The 19,847-nt window shown below is 42.2% G+C and overlaps 1 protein-coding gene across 1 annotated transcript in view; it reads right to left on the bottom strand.

The window, feature by feature from the left end:
- LOC121390679 overlaps window positions 1-19,382 on the bottom strand; it is a 49,685-nt gene extending 30,303 nt beyond the window's left edge. Inside the window, exon 1 of the mRNA XM_041522554.1 lies at window positions 19,281-19,382. The gene's annotated coding sequence lies outside the window, so the exon portion shown is untranslated. The remainder of the gene's footprint in view (window positions 1-19,280) is intronic.
- Window positions 19,383-19,847: the final 465 nt, after the last annotated feature.

The raw sequence follows: 19,847 nt of genomic DNA, 5'->3' as shown, positions 1-19,847 counted from the left end.
AGGGTATAACCGCCCGTTACAGAGAGATCTACTAGATATACAGTTAGGAGAGATATTTTGATAATCGTGTTTCATTCAGTTACGGGTATTATAGGATCCCCATGACAAACAATTTGAAAACACATAATATTCAAGGTTGTCTCAATGTCTCAAGGTCATGTGATAAGAATAACAAAGGTTGGGGGGGGGGGGTTGTGTTTTTGTTTGTTTGTTTTATTTATTAGTCCAGCGAGTGTATAGGAATTTAGGCAGGATAGGCTGTAGATTATGGAGACTGAAGTTTAGTGTGTGTGTGTGTGTGTGTGTGTGTGTGTGTGTGTGTGTGGTATGTGTGTGTGGTATGTGTGTGTGTATGTGTGTGTATGTTTGTGGTATATATATATGTGTGTGTGTGTTTGTGTGTGTGTCTGTATGGTATGTGTGTGTGTGTGTGTGTGTGTTTGTGTGCGTGGTATGTGCGTGTGTGTGTCGACCCCCTCCCACCCACCCACCCCCACATACGCGCCGTCATGTCCGTCTGTTTGTCTGTATGTCTGTCAGTGTGCCTGTTTGTCTATCTGTATGTCTGTTCCTTTGCCTTTCTGTGTGTCTTTTTGTATGCCCGTCTGTCCCACGTATAACTTTCAGGACTTTATTTTTGCAATGCGTCAATATATAAGACAGCTGAATATATGTCTATAGATTTATCAGGTACCTTCACAGATCAAGGTACCTTCTTTTTGCTACAGATTTATGGCTCTTCAACGTTGGAGATACGGAAATTCGTTGGAAGGGATATGTATTTTAGCAATACTCTTAGAATGCTTGTTAATAATTGGCTACTAATTTGATGTCAAACAGTTGGTCGTTGTGACGTGGTCAGTGAAACACCGCTACATGTTGGGCCATCAGCGGCGATGGGTCTTGTATATGGTCTTCCCCAAATAAAGGACAGCACATACCACTTCATTTGATATTCATATTGGTGGGCACAGGTTGAGATGTGAACACAAAAATAACAACAAAAAACATCAGAGAATGTCCACATGGGGATTATATTATTGGACCCAAGTACCTTAGGCAAGAACTCTATCGACTAAGCTAATCCCGCTCTTACGTAGTATGGAGTGGAGAACAAATTTACTAGGATTAACTTCAGAGAGAGAGAGAGAGAGAGAAGAGAAAGAAAGAGAGAGAGAGATAGAGAGAGGAACAGAGAAAGAGAGAGAAGGAAAAAAGTGGAAGGGGGGAAGTAGAAATAGGGGGGAGAAGAAAGAGGAGAGAGGAATGGAGAAAAGGTGGAGGAGGGGGAGGAGAGAAAGAGAGGGGAAAGAAAGGGGAGAAGAGGAGAGAAGAGGGAGCTAAAGAGGGGGAAAGAAGGAGAGAAAGAGAAAGAAGGAGTACAGGAGGGGGGAAGGAAGGGAAAGAAAAGAAGAAGAAAAGGTAGGGAAAGAAAAAGGTGTGGAGAGGGGGAAAAAGAAAGGGAGAATATCATAAAGAAAGAAAGAGAAGGGGTGAAAAAGAGAGATGAGGAAAGGAAGAAGAAAAAAAGGGGAGTAGAGGGGGGAAAGGGAAGGGGAAAAAGAAAAGAAGGGAAGGGGAAAAAAAGGAAGGAAAAGAAAGGAAAGAAAGAGAAAGGAAAGAGAAAGGAGTGGAAAAGGGAGGGGGGAAGAAGTGGAAAAGGGGAGAAAAGGGGGGGGGGAAGAAAAAAAGAAGGGGAAAAGGGGAAGAAGAAGAAAAAAGAAGGGGAAGGGGAAGGGGGGAGGTAATATAGGGGGGGAGGAAAAAAAAGGAAAGAAGGGGTGGAGAGAAAGAAGGAGGAAAGGAGAAAAAAAGGAAAAGGAGAGGTGGGAGGAAAAAAAAAAAAGGGGGGGGGAAGAGGAAAAAGGGGGAAAGGGAAGAAAAGGGGAAAGGGAAAAGAAAGAAAGGAGGAAAAGAAGAAAGAAAAAGGAGGGGGGGAAAGAAAAGGGGGAAGGAGAAAGGAGAAGAGAGATAAAGGAAGGAAAAGAAAGAAGGAAAAGGAAAAAAGGGAAGGAAAAAGGACAGGGGGAAAAAAAGGGAAGGAAAGGGGGGGGAAAAAGGAGGGAGAAAAAAAAAAAAAAGAAAAAAGAGGGGGGAAAGGGTGGAAAAAAGAGGAAAAAAGAAAAGGAAAGAGGGGAAAGGGAAGAAAGGGGAGGAGGGAGGGAGAAAGAGGAAGAAGAAAGGGGAAAAGGAGAGAAGGGAAGGGGGAAAAGAGGGGGGAAGGGAAGGAAAAGGAAAAAAGGGAAAAAAAAAAAAAAAAAAAAAGGGGGAGGAAAAAATGGGGGAGAAGGGGAGGGGAAAGAGAAAAAAAGGAAGGGAAAGGAAGAAGGAGAAAGAAAAGAAAAGAAAAGGGAAGGGAGTAAGGGGAAAAGAAAAGAGAAAAGGGGAAGGGAAGGGGGAGAGGGTAAAAAAAAGAGGAAAAAGAAGGAGAAGGGGAAGAGGGGAAAAGGGAAAAGAAAAGGATAAGGGGAAGGAAAAGGAGGGGGGAAAGGAAAAGAAGGAAAGAAAGGGGGGGAAAAAGAGAGGGGGGGGAAGGGGGGAGGAAGGGGAAAAGGGGGGGGAAGGAGGGGAGAAAAGGAAAAGGAAAAAAGGGGGGGAAAAAAGAGGGGGAAAAGAAAAGGAAAAAAAGAGAAAAAAAGAAAAAAGAAAAAAAAAGGGGAAAGGGGAAAGGAGGGGGGGAAAGAGAAGAAGGAGGAAGGAGGGGGAGGGGGGGGAAAGGGGGAAAAGGGGGGAAGGGGAAAGGGGGGAAAAAAAGGGGAGGGAAGAAAAAAAGGAAGGAGGGGGGGGGGAGAAAAAAAAGGAAAAGTAGAAAGGATGAAAGGGGGAGAAAGAAAGGGGGGAAGAAGAAAAGGGGGAAGAAAGAAGAAAAGAAAGAAAGGAAAAAAGGAAAAAGGGGAAGGGGGAAAAGGAGAAAAAAAAGAAAGAGGGGAAAAAAAGGGGGAAGGGGAAAGAAGGGGGAAAAAAAGGGAAGGAAAGAAAGGAAAGAGGGGGAAAGGGGGAAAGAGAAAGAGGAAAGAGAAGGAAAGGGAAAGTGGGGGGGGGAAAAAAAGGGGAAAAAAAGGGGGGGGGGGAAAAAAAGAAAGGAGAAGGGAAAAAAAGGGAGAAAAAGGAGGAAGGGAAGGGGGGAGGGGAAAAAAAAGGGAAAGGAAGGGGGGAAGAGAAAAAAAAAGAAAGAAAAAGAAAAGAAGGGGGGGGGGGGGGAAAAGAAAAAAGGGAAAAGAAGGAAAAGAAAAGGAAAAGGGGAGGGGAAAGAAAAGGGGGGGGAGAAGAAAAGAGAAGAGGGGGGAAAGGGAAAAGGAGGTTGAAGGGAAAGAAGGGAAAAAGAAGGAAGGGGGGGAAAAGGAAGAAAAAGAGGGAGAAGGGGGGGGAAAGAAAAAGAAAGGAAGAAGGGGAAAGAAAAAAGAAAAGAGGAAAGGGGGAAAGGGGGAAAGAAAGAAAGGGGGAAGAGGAGAAGAAGGAAAAGGAAAAGGAAAGGGGGGAAAAGAAAAAGAGAGAAAAAAAAGGGAAAGAAGAAGGAAGAAAAGGAGAAAAAGGGGGGGGGGAAAAAAAAGAAAAAAAGGGGAGAGAGGAGGAGGGAAGGGGGAGGGAGGGGAAAGAAGAAAAGGGGAGAAGAGGGGGGGAAAGAAGGAAGGAAAAAAAGAAAAAAGAAAGGGAGGGGAAAAGGGAAAGAGGGAAAGAAGAGGAGGGGGAAGGGGGGGGAAAAGGAGAGGGGGAGAGGGGAGAAAGAAGGGGGGAGGGGGAAGGGGGAGAAGAAAAAGGGGAAGAAGAGGGGGAGGGGAAAGAAAGGGAAGGAAAGGAAGGGGGGGAGAAGAAGGGGAAAAGGGAAAAAGAAAAAAAGGGGGAAGGGGAAGAAAAGAAGGGAAGGGGGAGGGGGAAGGGAAAAAAAATAGAAAAAGGAAAAAGGAAGGAGAAAAGGAAAGAAAAAGGAAAAAGATAAAGAGGGGAAAAAGAAAGAAAGGGGGGGGGAAGAGAAAGAAAAAGAAAAGGGGAAAAAAAAAAAGAAAAGAGAAGGAAAAAAGGGGAAAGAAAAAAGGAAAAGAAATGGAGGGGGGGAGAGGGGGAGGGGGGAGAGGAGGAAAAAAGAAAAAGGGGGGGAGAGGGGAGGGGGGAAAAGGGGAAAAGAAAAGGGAGAAAAGAAGGGGGGAGGGGAAAGGAAAAAGAAGGAGAAAGGGGGGAAAAGGGGGGGGAAAAGAGGGAGGAAGAAAAGAGAAGGAAGGAAAAAGGGAGGGGGAAAGGGGAGGAAGGAGGAGAAGAAAAAAGAGAGGGAAAGAAGAAGAGGGGGAGGGGGAAAAGGGGAGAAAGGAAGAGGAAAAGGGGAAGAAAGGAAGGGAGGAAGGGAAAAGAAGGGAAAAAAAAAAAAGGAAAAGGGGAAAAAGGGAGGGGGGAGAGAAAAAGGGAGGAAGGAAAAAGGAGGAGAAGGGAAAAGGGGGGGGAGAAAAAGGGAAAAGGGGGGGGGGGGGGAAAGAAAGGAAAAAAAGAAAAGAGGAGAAGGGAAAAAAGGGGGGGAGAGAAAGGGAAAGGGAAGGAAGAGGAAGGAGGAAAGAAGGAAAAGGGAGGAAGAAAAAGGAAAAGAGGGGGGGGGGGGGGAGGAGAAGGGAAGGGAGGAAGGAAGGAAGAAGGGGGGGAAAGAAAAAGGGGAGAGAGAGGGAGAAGAGAAGGGGGAGAAGGAGAGGGGAGGGGGAGAAAGGGGGGGAAAAAAAAAGGGGAGAGGGGGGAGGAAGAGTGAAGGAAAAAGGGAAGGAAGGGGGAGGAGGGAAAGGGAGGGGAAAGGAAAAGGGAAAGGAAAGAAAAGGGAAAGGAGGGAAAAAAGAGGGAAAGGAAAAGGAAGAGAAGGGGAGGGAAGAGAAAGAAGGGGAGAGGAGGGGAAAGAGGGGGAGAAAAAAAGGGAAGAAAAGGAAAGGGAAAGGGGGAAAAAAAAGGGAAAAAAGAGGAGGAGGGGAGGGGGGGGAAAGGAGGAAAGGGGAAGGGGGGGGAGGGAAAGAAGAGAGAAAGGGGAAAGGGGGGAAAATGGAGAAAGAAGAAGAAAGGGGGGGGGGAAAGGAAAGAGGAAAAAAAAGAAAGGGGGGGAAGGGAGAAGAAGGAAAGGGGAGGAAAAGAAAGAAAAGAAGGAAAAAAGGAGAAGGAGGGAAAGGAAAAGAAGGGAGGAGGGGGAAAAAAAGGAAAGAGGGGGGGGAAGGGGGGAAAGGGGAGAAGGAAAGGAAAGGGGGAAAAAAAGGGGGGGGAACAGAAAGGAAAAAAGGGGAAGAAAGAAAAAGAAAGAAGGGAGGGGGGAGGGGGAAAAAGGAGGGAAGGGGAAGGAAAAGGGGAAAAAAAAGAAAAAGGGGGAGAAGAAGAAAGGAAGGGGGGGGGAAAAAGAGAGGAAAGGGAGGGGGGGGAAGGAAGGGGGGGAGAAGGAAAAGGAGAGGGAGGAAAAGGGGGGGGGGAAGAAAGGGGAAGGGGAAGGGGGAAAAGGGAAGAGAAAGGGGAAGGGGAAGAAGGGAGGGAAAAAGGAAAAGGGAAGGGAGAAGGGAGGGGAAAGAAAGAAGAAGAGGAGGAAGAAAAGGGGGGGGAGAAAAAAGAGGGAAGGGGAAAAAAAAGAAGGAGGGGGAAAGGGAGGAAGAAAAGAAAGAAGGGAAGGAAGGGGGGGGGGGAGAAAGGAAAGGGAAGAAAGAGAGAGAAAGGGGGAAAAAGAAAAGGGGAAGAAAGGGGGGGGAGGGAAGAAGGAAAGAAAGAAAGGGGGAGGGAGAAGGGAGGGAGGGGGAGAAAGGGAAGGGGAAGAGAAAAGAGGAAGAAAAAAAGGGGGGAAAGAAAGGAAAAAGAAGGAGGATAAAGAAGATGGGGGAAAAGGTAAAGGGAGAGACAAGGGGGGAGGGAAAAAAAAAAGAGAAGAAGGGAAAAAGGAAAGGGAGAAGAAGAGAGGAAAGGGGGGAGAAAAGGGGAAGGAAGAGAAAAAAAAGAAAGAGGAAAAAGAGAAAGAAAAGAAAGAATGGGGGAAGGAGGGGGGGAAAAGAAAAAGGGAAAAAAAGGGGGGAGCAAGGAAGGGAGAAGAGGGAAGAAGGGGGAAAAAAAAAAAAGAGGGGAAAAGGGAGAAAAAAAAAAAGGAAGAAAGAGGAGAGGGGAAAAGAAGGGGAAGGGGGGAAGGGGAGGAAAAGGAAAGGGAAGAAAAAGAAAAGGGAGGGAAAGAAAAAAGAGGGGGAAGGAAAAGGGGGGAGAGGAAGGGGAAAGAAGAAAGAAAAGGGAAGAAAAGGGGGGGGGGAAGGGAGGGAAAAGGGGAGGGAGAAGGGGGAGGGGGGGAAAGGGGGAGGAAAAGGGGGAGAAGGGGAAGGGGGAGGGAAGGGAAGGGGGAAAGGGGAACAAGGGAAGAGGGAAAAGAGAGGAAAGGGGGGGGGGGGGAAGGGGAGAGGGAAAAAAAGGGAAAGGGAAGGGAAAAGGAGAGGAAGAAAAAGGAGAAAAAAAAGGAAAAGGGAGGGGGGAAAAAAAGAAAAGAAGGGGGAGGGGAAAAAAGAGGGGGAGAGAAAAAAGGAAGGGGGGGGGAAGGAAAGGAAAAAAGAAGGGAAGGGGAAGAGGGAAGGGGAAAAAAAGGGAAAGAGAGGAAAAAAGAGGAAAAAAAAAGGGGGAAAAAGGGAGGGGGGGAGAGAAGAAAAGAAGGGGGGAGAGGAAAGGGAAGGGGGAAAAAGAAAGAAAAGGAGAAAGGGAAAGGAAGGAAAAAAAGGAGAAAAAAAGAGGGGGAAAAAAGGAAGGGAAAAAGGAAAAAAGAGGAAAAGAGGGAGGAAAAAGGGAAGGGGGAGGGAAGGAAAGAAGGGAAGAGGGGGAAAGGGAGGAGGGGGGAAGGAAAAAAGGGGGAGAGAGAAAAAGAAGAAAAGGGGAAGGAGAAGGGGAAAGAAAAGGGAAGAAGGGGAAGGAAGAAGGAAAGAAAAAAAAAAAGAGGGGGGGGGGGGGAAAAAAGAAAAAGGGGAAGAAGGGGAAAAAAAAAAAGGGGAGAGAAAGAAAGGGGGGGGGAAGGAAAAGGGGGGAGGGGGGGGGAAAAAAAAAAAAAAAAAGAGGAAGGGGGGGGGAGGAGGGGGGGAGGAAGGAAAGGGAAAAAGGAAGGAGGAGAAAAGAAGGGGGAGAAAAAAGAAGAAAAAGGGATAAAAAGGGGGAGAGGGGAAAAGAAAGGGAAGAGGAGGGGAAAAGAAGGGGGAAAAAGAGGGGAAAAAGGAGGAAAGGGAGAAAGGAGGGGGGAGAAAAAAGGGGAAGGGGGGAAGGGGGGAGAAAGAGGGGAGGGGGGGGGAAGGGAAAGGGAAGGGGGGGGGGGGGGGGAAGGAGGGGAGGGGAAGGATAGGAGAAAGAGGGGGGAAAAAAGAGGGGAAGGGAAGGGAAGGAAGAAGAAGAGGGGAAGGGGGGGAAAGGAAGGGGGGGGGGAAAAAGGAAAGAAGAAAAGGGGGAGAGGAAGGGGGGGAGAAAAGGGGGAAAAGGAAGGGAGGGGGAGGAAGAAGGGAGGGAGGGAAAAAGAAAAAAAAAAGGGGGAGGGAATAGGGGGAGTGGGGAGGGGAAAGGGGAAAAAGAAAGAAAAAGAAGGAAAAGGGAGAAGGAAGGGGGAAAAAGGGGGGGGGGGGGAAGGAAAAAAAGGAGAAAAAGAAAGGGGGAGAAAGGGGGGGGAAGGAGAGTGTGGGAGGGGAAGGAAAAAGGGGAAAGGGGAAAAAGGGGGTGGGAAAAAAAAGGGGAGGAGGAGAAGGGGGAAGGGGAGGAAAGAAAAGGAAGAGGGAAGGAGAAAAGAGAAGGGAGGGGGAAGGGGGGGGGGGGAGGGGGTGGGAGGAAAGGGAGGGAGGAAAAAAAAGGAAGAAGGGAAAAGGGGGGAAAGGGAAAGAAAAAAGAAGGGGGAAAAAGTGAAAGAGGGAGGGAGAAAAGAAAAAAGGAAAAGGGGGAAAAAAGGAAAAGGAAGAGAAAAAAGGAAAAGGGAGGAAAGGGAAAAAGGGAGGAGAAGGGGGGAGGAAAAAAGGGAGAGAAGGGGGAGGGAAGAGGGAAAAGAGAAGGGAAAAAAAAAAAAAAAGGAGGAGGGGAAAGGAAAAAAGAGGAGGAAGAAAAAAGAAAAAGGAAAAGAAGGAAAAAGAAGAAGGGAGGGAAAAGAAGGGGGGGGGGGAGAAAAAGGAGGGAAAAAAAAAGGGGAAAGGAAGGGGAGGAAAAAAAGGAAAAAGAAGGGAAAAAAGGGTAAAAGAGAAGAAGGGAGGAGAAAAAGGGGGGAGGGGGGGGAAGAAAGGGGGAAAAGAAAAAAAAAGGGGAAGGGGGGAAAGAAAAAAAAAAGGAAAAAAAGGGGGAAAGGGAAAAGGGAGAAAAAAAGGGGGAAAGAAAAAGGGGGGAAGGAAGAAAAAAAGGGAAAAGGGGAAAGAGGGAGGAAGGAAGAGGGAAAAAAGGGGAGGGGGGGAAAAAAAGGAAGGAGGGGAAAAGAGGGAAGAGGAAGGGAAGAAAAGATAAGACAAAATGGGGGGGAGGGGAAGGAAGGAAAAAGGAGGGAAGGAAAAGGAAGAAAAGGAGGGGAAGAGGAAAAAAAGGGGAGGGGAAGGGGAGAGGAAGGGAAGGGGAGGAGGGGGGGAAAAAAAGGAAGAAAAAGGGGGGAGAAAAAGAAAGGGGAAAGGGGGGGGAGGGAAAGAGGAAAGGAGGAAGGGAAAAATTAGGGGAAGGAAAGGGAAGGAAGGAAAAAAAGGGGGGGGGAAGAAAAAAGGGGAAAGTAAAGAGGGAAGAAAGAGAGAGGGGGGGAAAAGGAGGAGGAAGGGAGGAAAAGGAAGAAGGAAAAAGGAAAAGGGGAGGAAAGGGGGGGAAGGGGAGAAGGGGGAGGGAGAAAGTGGAAAAGGAGAAGGGGGGAAGGGAGGGGGGAAAAAGGATGGGGAAAAGAAAGAAGAGAGAGGAGGGGAAAAGGGAAGGGAGGAAAGGGAAGAGGAAAAAGGAAAGGGGGGAAGAAGGGGAAAAAAAAAAAAAAGGAAGGGAGGAATGCACTTTCCAGTAAAGCAGTACATACCACAACGTTTGATGTACCAGTCGTGGAGCACTGTGCCTAGAGTTTGACATATTACCAGCTCTTTTATTTAGGGGTGTGATAAAGGATGCAACTCTCATTAAAACTCAATATACAGTACAGATAAGTAATAGTTTTACCTTTATTTGTACAGAATAGGACAACAACAACATTGTGTGTGTGTGGCGGTTGGGGGGGGGGGGGGGGAGGGGGGAAAGTAATACAAAGTTATTGTACATGCAAATGGTCACGATTATTTTACACAACGTTAATTAATCTCCTCTGACCTTTAATATACGAGAAAGCTTCCTTATTTCTGGAACATCATTTGCCTCTCAGTGACCTGAGCCCGGATCTGTCCCATTACGTATGCAACTGATAGTACCCACCCCCGCCCATTCACGCAGCAGCGTCATATAACCACAGGGACATGCGCTAATTAACGCTAATTGAAATTAGACCGTTTACCAATAGCTCTTTCTTTAAATTACCTGCCTACGTACCCAGCAATTTCAATCACATGCGCCCCTGCGCGTGCTGTAACCTCACCGTGGTGCAGGGGTGTAACATTCTCTTTGAGAATGGCCAATACAGCACAAATTGAAGTTTAGAGTAAAATTCGGTGTCCGTAAAATTCTGTGATATTTGTATTTGTATTTTTGCACAGTTCTTTACACTGTTTTTGTTTAAACCTTGAATTTTTATATTGATGTTGATCATCACTTTATTTATTTGCATTACCATAGTTTGACACCCAATAGCCGATGTATTTTTCGTGCTGGGGTGTCGTTAAACATTCATTCATTCATTCATTCAATCACATGCGACAAGTTGCTATTTACAGCTGTTGTCGTGGAGACATTATTTGAGATAGAGAGAGAGAGAGAGAGAGAGAGAGAGAGAGAGAGAGAGAGAGAGGAGAGAGAGAGATGGGGAGGAGAGAGACAGAGACAGAGTGAGAGAAAGAGACAGACAGACAGAGAGAGACAGAGACAGAGGGAGAGACACAGAGAGAGAGAGAGAGAGAGAGAAGAGAGAGAGAGAGAAGAGAGAGAGAAAGTGGGGGGGTCAGAGAGAGAGAGTGAGAGAGGGGGGGAGGAGAGTGAGACAGAGACAGAGAGAGAGAGAGAGAGACGTACAGAGAGAGAGAAGAGAGAGAGAGAGAGAGAGAGAGAGAGAGAGAGAGAGAGAGAGAGAGAGAGAGAGAGAGAGAGAGAGCAAAATAAATATTATATATGCACTTTATTTTAGATATCACAGCTGGCGATCGATCTTTCAACCCATTGCACTTTAGTCGATAGCTATACCACTGAACTACATTCCACCCACATAAATGTCATCTATAAAACCCCGTAAAAGCTATTAGAACCATCGTGTGCCATGGGTCTGAGGAAACAAGCTATTAGCCACGTTGTCATAGCGCTGAGCAAAATTACCCGATAAACAAATTGAAATATTTATAACAGCTTCTCATATTCACACCTCACACTGTGCAGTGCAGTATAATAATTTTTAAAAACCTGGTTTATAAAAACCTAATTTAATTCCTTCATATTCTTCGCCGTTGTGTGCGTGCAAATAAATTGAAGATCAAACTCTGGAATTAAAAAAAAAAAATGTGTACGGTAAAAAAAGTGAAAAAAAAACAAATAATAAAACAAACAAAACATGTGTGTAAAAAAAAATTCGAATATAGTCCACAGGGTAAAAGGTGCCGTAGATAATTAAAACAAACACCACGGCATTCTACACATCTTTGCCGAACAATAAAAGAAACGTTTATCTTAATTTAGTTTTCATTTATTTAAAATTACTCAATCTGAAACCTATTATGTGTGTGTGTGTGTGTCTATTAAAATGATTAAAGGAACATTCCTGAGTTCGTTGCATTATAAGATGTTTCCGACTGATAAAAACATTTTGTGATGACATTTACATATTAAATATATTTTCTTGTTTAGAATGTCAGTGTCTGTATATTCAACGTGTTGCTGGTCGTCTTAATATTTGTAAGACGCCCAAACTGAATTTTGTCTTCAAATACTTTCGTACGTACGAAAAGCAATATTTTAGGAAATAAAAAGAAATTTAATCTAGTACAAATATTAGAACGATGAAAAACACGTTTAATATATAGCCACTAATATTCTATGCAGACAAATATAGTTGATATTTAATTACAATCGTTAAAAAAGTCTCTGTTAGTCGATAACATCTTAAAAATTGCAGCAAACCCAGGAATGTCTCTTTAATGTGTTTGTGAACATATCAGGCTAAGATTGATAGTCTATTTACCACATTGCTGTGATATACCAGTATATAATACATATGTAATAGAGTTATTTCAATTTCTTTAGGATTAATAAAAAGGAACGAAAATGGTTTATTTAACGACGCTTTCAACACATTTTATTTACCATTATATGGCGTCAGACATATGGTTAAGTGCAACACAGATATTGAGGGAGAAACCCCGCTGTCGCCACCTCATGGGCTACTCTTTTCGATTAGCAGCAAGGGATCTTTTATATGCACCATCCCATAGACAGGACAGCACATGCCACGGCCTATGATGTATCGGTGCACTGGCTGGAGCGACAAATAACCCAATGGGCCTACTGACGAATATCGATCCCAAACCGACCGCACATCAAGCGAGCTCTTTACCACTGGGCTACGTCTAATAGCTGATGATTAATAAATCAATGTGTTCTAGTGGTGTTGTTAAACAAAACCAGTATTTGAATGTGGCGTTCAAGTTAAACTGAAATTGACTAGCCTGTGACGCACATGTTAGCTAGGGCCATAAATAGGCCTTAGTTGAAAAAAAGGCGTTTCAATATATTTTAAAACGTTGTTTTTCGTTGTTGTTGTTTTGTTTTGTTGTTGTTGTTGTTTTTTTTGTCCCCTCTCCCAGGATATGTAAAAAATAAATACTACATTCGTGACCGTTAAATACAATTTATCTTATAACTCGTTGTTTTAAAAACGTATCAAATCCGCTTTCGTTCGTTAGATACGTTTTAAAACAATTCGAAAAATAAATAGTATCTAATGGCCACTCATATAGTATTGTGAATGTACCATTCTGTTGTCGTGTATGCATGTATGTGTATATATGTACGTACGTACGTACGTGTATAATAATAATAATAATAATAATAATAATAATAACAGTGGTAGTATTAGTAATAATAATTACACGTCCTCCTACACCCTTATCATGGCTGAAACAATCGTAATTCGTAATAACTCCCTGATTTCTAATAATGACAATACCACAGTTGAATGCCCGCCGGCAAGACATGGAAATTCACATGTCAAATAAGAACTATTGATCACAAAGGTTGTTTGCCTTTAATCTCTTTGTTTACGAATCGTTAACTAAGCTCTATAAAGGGAGCGAAATGACAACACTAAATGTTAATCCCTTATATCAGAGGACCCGAACATATTGTAAAGGAAAGGAATATTTTGTCCCAAGAGAACTAATTTTCACTTCGTCACGAAATACATAAATTTGATAATAATTGGTATAGAGTTGTTTATTCTAACATCACCTTAGTTACATTTGTTCCTTTAAAACCATTTAAGTTTCTATATCCACAGGTGTGCATGTAAATAGAGGTATGACTATACCAAATAAATCCCCATAGGCGACCATGTTTACGTTTGTGTTTAAAAACACTATTAGCAATATGTCAACCAAACTATGACCCATAAATATCAGTACCACAACCCTACCTCGATGTATTAAATGAAGAAAATTGTATCTTTTTGGGGTCGTTTTCGGTATAACCAGATGTTGTTACAACACCCCTAGTTTCGCACACATTTTGTTTACAGGTACACCATACATGTTCCATGCACCAGGCTACTTGATACAGTGGTACAAGATGAAATAAAATTGCTTGCATTTTTAGCCCAGATGAAATTATGTTTTTTAAAACCAACACACTCGCATTTATAACCAATCACAGGACTTGTGGTGTTCACTTCTCTATCAAAAGTTCGGAGCACCTCAAACTTTGACCCAGCCGGAAATTATTTGGTTTAGTGCTACCAAGAAACGTGTACATGTAAACCACTTTATACAATGTTCTGAGTATTGCTATTTAGCGTTAACCTTTATTATCACGTTCATAAGTAACTTTCAAAAGCCAAAGCCATGTTTGTTTTGTTCATAAATAACATAATGAATTGTAATAAAATACCATTTTATTACAACATTTAACAATGAAAACACAGTCGCAAATGCAGTATTTAAGCTGCGTGACACAGCTGTTTATTAAATCGTGATGACGTCATATTTAATACGGAAAAGGTCATTGGTTTCTAAGCACCAATTCGTTCAATAATATTGCACGTTACACCAATAAGGCAGTAGTTACCACACACACTTACGAGTGATATGCGTGGCTATTTTGTCAATTAAGGCGACGCGACACGATACGAGTGTCTCGTACGAGAATAGCTACACGAATAACCGATTGCATAGCAACCGAAGAAATCGTAATGTTTGTCTTGTCTCAAGCGGCTGTTTCCGGGCTGTTCTCGTACAAGACACACGATACACTCGTATCGTGTATCGTGGCCTTTACAAAAGTTTGATTGACAGCGCAGAGCCTCTAGTGCGACAGCACGACAACCTACTAGCTGCCAGTCAAACTATCGAAAGTGTGCAATCACCATTCATACCACGAACACGTTTAACAGACCTGTACCACGTCCCTAAGTGACGTTGCATGACGCGATATGGAAGTTTGGCTCAATGGCAGGTGGTGTTTACAAAATGTGCGGTTATACAGATTTATCGCACACTTTTTTCTTTTAACAGAGAAAACAAACTAAGCGAGGTACAATTATTTTTATTTCCTATATTATGAGATTCTGCTGAAAGAATGAATGAATTCTGATTAGTATGGTATGATGGGATTCCGTCTAGTTGGTAAGAATAATCTGTTAATTTGAACTGACAGCCATGTTTAAAAAGTGTGCGGTTATACAGAGTTGTCGCACATGTTTTTATTTTCTTTCAACGGAGAAAATAAACTAAGCGTGGTATAATTATTTTTATTTCCCATAGTATGAGTATCCGCTGAAGAAATGAACGGATTCTGATTGGTATGGTGCGATTGGATTTCGTCTAGGTGGTCAAAATACTGTGTTAATTTGAACTGACAGCCATTACGCGAAAGGTGAATAACCTTTTTTAATGAATGCGATAAAACAGTCGCGCTGGAGCAAGCCCAACATAAAACAGCTGCATCATTCGTGCTATAACTGTAAATAGCGAACTACTGAGAGCATTAAGCAAATCTGATGTGGCTTAATGTTTAACTATTTTTAATTGTTAGACATAGAACCTATCCATAATACGTTTCCTACTCATACGCGATTGGTTATTCGGGGTATGATTACGGGTACGTGTCTGCAACAAATACAGAGTACTTGGTTATAATGAGATCATTTATCAATTGTTTCAGTGGTCTTCAGTATTGCTAAACAGGTACCGCGTGATCCTGTTATATAGCGAGAGACAGGTAGTGAGAAAATTAGAAAATGAGGGAGAGAGAGAGAGAGAGAGAGAGAGAGAGAGAGAGAGAGAGAGAGAGAGAGAGAGAGAGAGAGAGAGAGAGAGAGAGAGAGATTGAGATTGGGGGGGGGGGGTGAGAGTGAGAGAGAATTATAAACCGAAAGCGTGAGCGGTGAGGAGAGAGAAAGAAAAAAATAGATACAGGCAGACATATACCGAAACCATTGCATCTCTAGTGCGCGCTCTAACACTAAACTATGACCAGTCTCTTGTAGTCTGACAAACGTAAAGACAAGGATTACACCGACTGCGCGTAATGCATCTTGGTGGCCATATTGATGGGCTAAAAAAACATCATTTACAGCAGAATCTGCAAAAGTGATGCAGTTACAAGTTGCACAGCACAAATTCAACAACTTCCGTGGCAACTATTCATTGGTAGTAATTTGTGACATTGTTTATTTATGCAAAATATGTTATCGTTTCTCAACATATTATTGTGTACCATATTTACGAGAATGGTCTTACACTAGACTTTTCTCGAAAAAAATACTATTGCTGTGCAGATAGCCAGGCTGTATTATTCCAGACTATGCATTAAAAGACCCCTTGCTGCTTAGGGAAAGAGTAACCTATGTGGCGGCAGCAGGTTTCCTCTAAAGAAATATGTCAGAATGACCATATGTTTGACGTCCAATGGCCGATGATAAGATAAAAAAATCAATGTGGTCTAGAGGCGTCGTTAAATAAAACAAACTTCTTTGTTTAATTCCAGACAATATAATATACACGGCCGCCGTGTACACAGCCACTTCTGTGTTAAATAAGAAGATGACGGCTACCATTAAGGATGTAATTATGGAATTCATCTTTATACACAATATTTAACACGATGTGTGATCGGTTGGCGACTGGACCTGAGCGTAAATACGATCACTGCTAAGCGCAGCATTAGATAAATAAAAAGAAGGCTGTCGGCAGTGCAAATCAAACGAGGAGATTCGGTCAGAAAGATTGTAAACGGTTAAAAAAAGCATGTCCGCATTGTAGTCTAGATTAATATAATGTACACTTTGTTAGCAGGTGTACATTTAAAGGTTGAGAGTGGTATAGTGTACAATCTGAGGTTTCTCTGAAGAAAACATAATACTCTGTCAAAAAATAAACGCATAGGCGAAATATTCATGGAATTATCTCTTTAATACATTTCGTTATGTATGATCCTATCACAGTCAAATCTGACATGAGTATGTGAAAATGTTCTGGAAATGGACTGACGGCAGTGGAGGCGTTTTCGTCACCAAACAGCGTCGCACGAGGGCGCTGAAATCAGTACATTGTGTGGCCACCAGCAGTAGCATTCACTGCAAGACATCTCCTTGGCATAGACTGAATAAGTCTCTGAATCCGGGCACGTGGAATCCTAGCCCATTTTTCATGCAGTGCATGTGACAGTTGAGGAAGCGTCTGAGGCTCCGGGTCACGGTGGCGTACACGTCTGTCCAGTTCGCCCCATAGATGTTCAGGAACATTAACAAACATGGTCATTCAGCGACATTGTAAAACAATCCCCGATACTTTGTAAAATCAAACACTTTTCTTTTTTCCCTATCACATATGCGTTTCTTTTTTGACAAAGTATATTTGCCAATAATTATTGTTTAAAGGGACACACCTTAGTTTCAAACTGTGAAAAGTTCAATTAATCTACAAATCTGTACAAGATCTGGATAAAATTACAATTGAGTGAAACATGAGTCTGTGACTTTGAAATGGTGAAATACCCTCGACTTAAACTCGACTTCATAACTGTTAATTCTCAAACGCACGTACGGTTTTAAAAATATCAAACATGCATTTTGTGATATTAAAAACACCAGTATGAGCAAAAACACTTCGAATGTACGAACATTGATAATCTAAACCGTAAAATCTAAGTAAAGTATGATTTCAGTTATAAAACCCCCACAAAAAACCCAAAAACAAACCCGGCTATAATAGTGAAACAAATATGCCTTAGTGTTTTAAAACTAGGGCATGTCCCTTTAAATCTCTTATAAGCGTCATGTATCATGACAATTCTTTGCAGGTAGATTAAATATCAGATATTACGCTGCTTATATCAGATTTATAATATGTGATGCTATAAGTAATGGGGATTGGCATGGTCATGAGAAACCTAGTCCATATGTGGCAAGTGTGTAGAGTTTGTTTTTGTTCAACGACACTACTAGTGCGCATTGATCAATATATTAATCATCGGCTATTGCATGTCAACCAGTTTGTAATTCTGACATAGTCTTAGAGAGGAAAGCCGCTACATTACCCGCTGCAGTCATAGGAAGAGATCTTTTGAATACACTGCCCCACATACAGGATAACACGTACCACGACCTTTGATATACCAGTCGTGGTGCACTGGCTGAAGCGAAAACAAATAGCCAATCGGGTCCACCGACGGGGATCGATCCCAAACCGACCGCGCAAACCGACTACATCCCGACCCTTGAAATGGTATATTCACGTTCATGTAGGTTAAATCGTTATATTTCAAAACACAATTGAATGCGGGATTGTTGTTTTTTTTGTTTGTTTTTTTGGCATGTATGCAAACCGTTTAAAACACCCCATCCCACAAAAAAGAGAAGGAAAATAGAAGAAACCAATAACAAACAAAACGAAAAAAAGAAAAAAGAAAAAAAAGAAAAAGAAAATAAGTTTTAAAAAATAATTTAAAAAGAAATCTCCAAAACAAACCAATATGCGTTCAAAAATTAATTTCAGTGATTGTTGCATAAACGATGAACCCTTAATACGTTTGGAGAATAGAATAGAATAGAATAGAATAGAATAGAATATAACCGAACAGAACAGAATAGAATAGAATATAACAGAATATATGGTTAACGACACTCCATCACGAAGTCTATATCGGCTATTGGGTGTCAAACTGTGGTAAAAGCATGAACTATAATACATGAACTTATAATCCCTATAATACAAAAAGATATCCACTTTCTAATTTAAACATTCTGTTTGGATGTATGCGCAGGAGACCATACATTACCATACTCTGATACTTCTACTATTTTAGGAGCTGGATTTAACTTAGTCGACCGGCCTCGGTGGTGTCGTGCTTAAGCCATCGGAAATAAGACTGGTAGGTGTTGGGTTCGCAGCTCGGTACCGGCTCCCATCCAGAGCGAGTTTTACCAACTCAGTGGGTAGGTGTAAGACCACTACACCCTCTTCTATCTCACTAACCACTAACCCACTGTCCTGGAAAGACAGCCCAGATAGCTGTGTGTGTGCCCAGGACAGCTTTCTTTAACATTAATTGGATATAAGAACGAAAATAAGTTGAAATGAAATGGAAGGAAGGAAGGATATGTTTTATTTAACGACGCACTGAACACATTTTATTTACGGTTATATGGCGTCAGACATATGATTAACGACCACAAGAATATTGAGAGAGAAAACCCGCTGTCGCCACTTCATGGGCTACTGTTTTCGATGAACAGCAAGGGATCTTTTATATGCACCATCCCACAGACAGGGTAGCACATACCACGGCCTTTGATATACCAGTCGTGGTGCACTGGCTGGAACGAGAAATAGCCCAATGGGCCCACCGATGTGGATCGATCCCACACCGACCGCGCATCGAGCGAGCGCTATACCACTGGGCTACATCTCGCACCGAAATGAAGTGGAATGAAAGCTTAGACGGTACAGCGCTCACATGGAGTACTTGGATTGTAGGATCTAACCTCCTAGATAGAACCCCATTGAGTTATTTGTTGTTGTTTTGGGGATTGTTTGCTAGTCTCAGCCAGTGCTCAACTGCTGGCATATATAAGGCGTGTTATGTTCTGACATGTTTGTGAAAGGTGCATATAAAAAATAGTTTGCTGTTAAAAGGGACTTCCCTGAGTTTGCTGCATTGTAAGATGTTTTCGACTAATAAAATCTTTCTACGATTAAACTTATATATTAAATATATTTTCTTGTTTAGAATATCAGTATCTGTATATCCAATGTGCTTCTGGTCGTCTTAATATTTGTAAGAAACCTAAACTGGATTTTGTCTACAGATAATTTCGTTCGTACGAAAAACATAGATTTTAAGAAATAAAATGAAATTTAACCTAGTACAAATAACAGAACGATCAGAAACACGTTTACTATACAGCCACTAATATTTTATGCAGAAAAATATATCTGATATGTAATTACAATCGTTAAAAAGTCTTTGTTAGTCGATAACATCTTAAAAAGTGCAGCAAACTCAGAAATGTCCCTTTAATGGAAAAAAACATGTAGCAGGTTTCCTCTGAATAACTAAATGAGATTTCTAACGACACCCCGGCACAAACATACACTTTGCCCATTGGGTTTTAAAGAAAGTTAAATGAATGAATAAGGTTTCCTCTTCGACTACCCACCAGAATTACCAAATGTTTGACACGCAATATCGAATTTGTTTGTCTTCTTTAAAAAACCAGCAACTACCACTCTTGTTATTGTTGGCTAGATATCTCCATTAGACCATACAGAACATGTATGCCAATTTGTAAATTCCACACAGATCATTAAACAGTAACAAAGATATCATAGCTATAGTCAAAGAAACAAAACGAATGGTTGCAACCAACAATACGAAATCCTAACAACTGATGCAGAATACTAACGAACAAAACAAAAATACAACGTACAAAACAGAAACGAAAAAAAAAAAAAAAAAACCCAGAAGAAAAGAAAATGAAAACTTACGGTTGATAATTTGACAAAGATTGAAATTGTCGTTCCAGCGATCCGTCCAAGTTAATACCTTATCCGAGTGCGTGACGATGGAACGTCTAAGCTTCGCGGTGTTAGATCAACGAATACTCTCGATGTTCGCCGTTAGAGTTATCGACGATCGATAGAGCTTTGAATTAATGGCGGAACGTCGGGTGAGTATTAAAACTCAACGCGATATCATCTAGGAAAAATAAGACATAGTAGATGTGTCTATAATCCCACGACGAATAAAGGCGGGAATATGGGAAATGCTCCGAGAAAGTGTAAGATGAATGCGATTTATCAAGAAAATGACGAATAAATGCGAATTATTCAAAACATGAGCGCATTGACACGTGATTACCCTTTAAATACCATTTAGGAGCATTACCTTGAGCAGGGATGTAGATACGCCCATTCAGCAGAAAAATGTATTACAAATGCGAATTACCCACAACATCGCTCACGTATGTATAATGCATTATAAAAAAACCCACATATAAATGCGACATAACCGCAACAAAAGCGAATAGATGCGTCTTGTTTTACCAAAACATT

Source organism: Gigantopelta aegis, chromosome 15 (genome assembly GCF_016097555.1).
Source record: "Gigantopelta aegis isolate Gae_Host chromosome 15, Gae_host_genome, whole genome shotgun sequence".
Lineage (NCBI taxonomy): Eukaryota > Metazoa > Mollusca > Gastropoda > Neomphalida > Peltospiridae > Gigantopelta > Gigantopelta aegis.
The sequence above is the reverse complement of the archived record's forward strand: the minus strand, read 5'-3'. Positions and strand labels throughout refer to the sequence as shown.